This window comes from Ictalurus punctatus, chromosome 5 (assembly GCF_001660625.3).
Source record: "Ictalurus punctatus breed USDA103 chromosome 5, Coco_2.0, whole genome shotgun sequence".
Classification (NCBI taxonomy): Eukaryota; Metazoa; Chordata; class Actinopteri; order Siluriformes; family Ictaluridae; genus Ictalurus; species Ictalurus punctatus.
Genome location: NC_030420.2, coordinates 1,198,555 through 1,204,554, shown reverse-complemented (window position 1 = coordinate 1,204,554; position 6,000 = coordinate 1,198,555). Strand labels below are relative to the sequence as shown.

The window sequence follows — 6,000 nt, the reverse complement described above, 5'->3', positions numbered from 1 at the left end:
CCTAATACTGACACGTTAGTCATAATGAAAAGCCTCATTAACGTCAGTCCTGTACATATAATGTTAAATTGAAATAAATGAAACCACTGAACGCTTGTGTCCGTGGCCAAATATGTCTCCAGGCAGGAGAGTAATGGCCGCCGCTGATGAGCTCTTTATTTAGTTTGGGGCTCGCGTGGCGCGGGCCCGAGTCCTCTAGTGATTTCGGAAGCGTGGCTTCAGCCGTGTAAACACACAGCATGGCTTGTAAACTGTGCTCTTCCTGTTATACACTGTGCGATGGACATTTGGAACGAAGAGGCTGCGTGTGCCTCATTTTCGGTTCGAAAGGCAGCGCGATCAACAAACCAATGAATAACACACACACACACACACACACACACACGTTTGCTGACACAAACCCTGTGAATGAAGCTTCAAGCTGCAGACAAGCTGTCAGTGTAGTCAAACACACACTCACACACATACACACAACACAAACTGTCTCTCAACTCAACTGGGCTCAAAACACACACACACACATCACAATTATCTGCACACAATAACAGCTCCTGCTAATACGTCTATGCTAACTATGGCTAATTAAAAAAAATAGTTTGCCCAGTAATAAAATAGAAAATGTACAATTTCCTGTTTTCCTCAACACACACGTTTGGTGTCAGGAATCTGCGACATGGTAGTTTACGTTGGTGAACGTCACGGTTTTCAGCTAACGAAAAAAAGTATGAAAAAATGATTCTGGGACAGAAATACAGATAGTTGAGGTTACTAGCCGTTTTTTGTTAACCATTATAACATGATTTTAAAATGCTGACAATGAACTTAACATGATTTGTTCCTTGTGATCTTTATTTTCTTTCAATGCTACAGGCTACAAAGTCAAACTAGCTCGCTAACTAGCTAGCTAAATAACTAGCAGCTGGTTATTGTACAATCTAAAGACACAGTGACCGTGAAAATGAGTCTAACTCCTCAGGAATATCAACATTTACCTCAGACATGTTGGTAAATTACTAATAAAACTTAGTACAACTAAATTTACACTAGATATAGTCATGTTGGCTCGTTAGCTAGCTTGCTAAATAACTAGTTTGCAACAGGAAGTGGGGGTCTCTTGTTTTTCACAATATCACAACTTTAGCTAGCAAGCTCAGTTGACACTGAAGCAGAAAACGTTTGTGTGGTAACCATAGCTACTGAAAACAAACCTACAGCTAGCTCTTTCCCAGCATGAATTGAAAATGTTATTTTATGCACTGTATCAAAAAATGCAAATATTTGATAGTAGAATAGAGTTAAAACTATACATTTTTTTTACCAAATTTATGAATATTTTATTTAACGTACAATACAATGAGAGTATTTGAGCTAGCATGTACGTGGTCTTATTTACATGCTGCATCTGCTAGCAAACTTATAAGTAATGAATGTGTTAACTAGATCTTTTACCTCAGGTTTGATTGAAAGATTTATAAGTCACTCCTCATATTTTTTGGGTAAAAATGTACTCACTTAATATTTTCTCATTTTGATGTGTAGCATAAAATAACACTGCAATCCATGTTGGAGAAAAGCTAGCTGTATTTAGCCAGGGTTGTATTCGGTAGCTGCGGCTAACACATAAACGTACGTTTAAACTTTTGTTTTTTTGGTTGCAGTGCTGAACGGAGATCAAGACGGAGCTACGAGTGTTCTGACAAACATGTTTTTGGATGAAACCATTCGCTCAAATCTTTTTTTTTTTTTTTTTTTTTTTGAGAAATAGTGTACAGCGATTCATGGTCTCTGGTACGAGCTCATCTGAAGTCCTGGCGAGAGCAGCCTCAGAGCTTCATTTAGCATTCCAGGGGAAGTTTAAAGAAAAACAACTGGACCTGAGCCATTCCCCATTGAGTTTAGAGTCACGACTCTCAGCCTCGCTGAATTCTCCAGATTAGTGAAAAACACGCATGGCTAACGTTAGCGGCCGACTCCGGGCCTCTGTATATAAAGCCTCTGTCTAAACCTGCTCATTTATGGTAAACTCTGAGCTAATGAGCAACGACAACGACGGCAACAACAACAAGAACTGAATGTACAGAGCCGTGTCTGGCGTCCAGGACGATTCTGGGTAGTGAATCAGGCTGTGAGGTTGGTGGAAGCCATGTCTGAGGTTCACTGAATTCATATTTCGTAATCCTGATGATTAAAGTGTGGATAAAACCTAAAAAAGACTAGAAATGCAGACCTAATGAGACAAAAATGCACAAATCTAAACAGTACGGGTCTTTTTCTTTATACCCCGAAGACACTATACGGCCAAAAGTATGTGCACCCCTGACCATTACACCCATATGTGCTTGTTGAACATCTTGTTCCAGATTTATTCCACATTTCCTGCTATAATAAGCTCCATTCACTCTTCTGGGAAGGTTTTGTGGGCGTGGCTGTGGGATTTGTGTTCGTTCAGCTACGAGAGCGTTAGTGAGGTTGAGGACAGGCGCTGATTTTGCGATGGCGAGGAGGCTCCAGTTCCAGTTCATCCCAAAGGTGTTCAGAGGGGTTGAGGTCAGGGCTCTGTGCAGGACACTCCAGTTCTTCAACCTTCTTCCATCCTTCACACGGAGCTCGCTTTGTGCACAGGGGCATCGTCATGCTGGAACAATGTTTGGGTTCCTCTTACAGCGTACAAACACCTTCTATACAATTGTGTGCTTCAGACTTTGCGGTAACAGTTTGGGGAAGAACCTCAGGAGGCTGCTTAAGCGAACAGCCACCAGATAACCTTGTACACACAGAGTCGTGTAAATTTGTGGAAAACCAGCCATCTATCTGTCAAACGTGAGCATGTTCGGTCGAAACATTCCTTTCAAATGCGGTAAGAAGTTAAGGACTTCTAATCAAGTTAATATCAGCGTAATAGTAAATGAAACACAGCTTACTTTCCTTTAAAGCAGCCAAGACTGTGTGTTTAGACCCTGAAAGCCTTCCGTGCCGTTTCCCAACATCAATCTTTCAAAAGAAAGGAACACAAGATGCTAAGCGCTGGCATCCACAGCCCACCATTCCTCCACCGATTTCACTCCAGACAGGAAGACTAATGTGATTCTGGCCTGGCCAAAAAATTTTCCACTGCTCTCTGGAATCTGTTTCCCACGACTACAAGTGGTTTGATTCTCCGGCGAAACGAAACGCAGACTCACGCTGACCTCAGAACACATCCCCAGTACAAATTCCCTCTTATTCTCCTTCATTTTCATCCCAAATCTTTTTTCCCCCGCCTTTAAATGCACGACGGATTCCGAATCCTGAACCAACCGGTCTCGTTTTTGTTCACACACACACACACACACACACACACATACAAAAAAATGCCGAAATTATTCTGTTATACCGCGGAGATGTGGAATTCTCGAATCTGATTGGTCAGAAGGTACTGATTGGTGTGGACTTGTACTTATACTGTACTAACACCCCGTCACGTTTCCTTCCTCCCATGTCTCTCTTCCTTCAGAAGTTGAATTGTATTGAAATCCTTGAAGTGGTCTTGATGATAATAAAGTTAAACGAGTAAACAAGGTCTCTTCGTGCTACTTTACAAGTTGTTTATTTAAAAATAAGATCGCGCAAGCTTAACACTGACCCTGTTTACACATGGCCTTAAGCGTCAGGATTACATCCAGCTAGAGATTATGCACGTAAAAATGAGGAAAACAGATTTTCTGGTAAACCCTGAGCTAATGGGCAACGACGACGATGAGTACAGAACCGTGTCTGGCGCCCAGGGGGATTCTGGGTAGTGAATCAGGCCACAGGGATGGTGGAAGCCGTGTCTGAGGTTCACGGGCTTCATATTTTGTAATCTTGAGGCATGAATGATGACATAATTGTGGACAAAAGACAAAAAAAACCCCAAAAAACGATTAGGAATGCATGCTCAAACCGCTTCAGGAGGAGGTCTGGGGTGTATTTTAGCCACGTGTAAAGACGTCCTTCTTTTAAAAGCACATTTGACAACCAATACATGTTCTGTTGAGGCGTTTAAAGGGGTTTAAAAACAACTTAAATATTCCTCACTTTCGGATACTGCACCCGTCTTGTTCTGTAAAAGAACAACCCTGGAAGTTGATGTTCTGATCAAATGAATAGATTTCGCGCTTGCCAGAGAGCTACGAGTGTGGTTAAAATCTTATCAGTGCTGATCCAAGGCACAGGAAATGACCAGGTGTAAACAGGAAGCAGCGAAAGTCAGAAATCGACTAAGGTACAGTCGGTTCTTTAACACACACACCCCGTCTAGAACGTTATTCTACAACCTTCAGCACGCTCTTTTAGCGTTTGCTTCAGGTTTTAATCGAGCTGTGAAGACACGTTTGAGATGGGTTCGCCAGGACGTGAACACGTACACAAAACCGCCACAGCGTTCTAGACCTTACTGTCAAACATCAGCGTACTTCATTTTGTTGTCAACGTCCAACAAACGTTACCACGGTAACGTGCTAATATGTGTATGTACACGCACGCGCGCCATGACACGAATATAACGATTTTCACCGTTGACACGTTTTGTATTTAACGATTTTACGTCCTGACACGTAGACCTGAGCTGTGTCCCGAATGACGTACCACGCACTATGCACTACACTCTTAAAAATAAAGGTTCCAATTAGAACCAGAACCCTTAGGAGAACCCTTTTAAGTTGCACAAAGAACATTTTTACTTTCAAGTTCTTTAGAGAACCATCTATTTACTGGTGCTTTGAAGAAACCAGACATGGTTCTTCACAGTAGTGCCACAATTAACCATGTTATCATGAAGCAAGTTCTCTAAAAAAACAACAACAGCCTTTAGTTAGCGCTCTAAGGAACCAAAGTAAGGTTATTAATAGTGATATCAGGAGAACCTTCTCCAGTCCCACAAAGAACCTTACAGGGTTCACTTTAACGTGTTAAGGGATGATACGTTGAAGAATCAATAATCAAACATAAAGAACTTATGTAACGTAACTCAAGAACCCGATACAATGTAAAATGCTATAGTGCTGTAAAGAACCATTGAAGAACCTTTCTTTTTAAAGAGTGTGTGTACTCTACTGTCGAGCGTATGAATTTTTGAAAGGTAGTCTTGTCGCAAATGGGGCTTTTTACTAACCGGAAGTATACGCCGTTTCCCGGGTGATAGCATGTGACGTCAAACGCACGTAATGTGACGCCGCTAGCTTTAGCAGAATCAACGGAAATGCATTTCATTCACTGTTATCAAGGGGACATAAACAGCACAATGAAGAAATTAATTTACTGAATTTTTCACACTACGTTTTTAAAAAAATATATACATATATATATATTCTGAGCAAATTCGAGCCAGCATCAGCGCCTAGTAGCTCCGCCCCTTTCCCACTACGTAAGCAAAGCTGCGACCGTCGAGTGCACGAAGTGTCCAACATTCCCCGCTTCGGTGTTTTTCTCTCTCGGTTGAATAAGTGCATCATCTGGGTACTTGAAGTGCACTTGACTACAAAATGGCGTAGCACAGCGCACACGTATGCGATTTCAGACAAACCTTCGGTCTGTAAACGTTAGCGCACCCATCTGATGATCTGACATCCCGTTGTGGGATAGATTAGCGTCTTAATGCCATTCAAACACCATAATATTTTACACCCTACACTAAACCGTCATGATTTATCAGTTGGCAAGTTAACACCGTCTCACCAGATGTCTTCTGTCCCAGCAATATGATCGTGTTAACATATCAACATACTATATAGCTATATTACACCTGCTCTACACTACTGCAACACCCTAATCTTTTAAAACAAAACAACCCTCAGACTCTTACGTCCTGACATGCTTACATGTAAACATGTTCTGTAACAGAACACCACAAAGGAGAACCATATTACAACATCGAAACTCAAAACTCGAAACACTGACAAACAAGACAATTACACACACACACACACACACACCCCCATGTTAACATGCTAAAATATAACCTAAACCTGGTATGTGTGTGTG

The 6,000-nt window shown here is 41.6% G+C and overlaps 1 protein-coding gene across 2 annotated transcripts in view; it reads right to left on the bottom strand.

Annotated features, from left to right (window-relative positions):
- The window catches only part of grk5l (G protein-coupled receptor kinase 5 like), a 52,178-nt gene that overhangs the window by 44,125 nt on the left and 2,053 nt on the right, over positions 1-6,000 (bottom strand). The gene's annotated exons all lie outside the window — the stretch shown is intronic.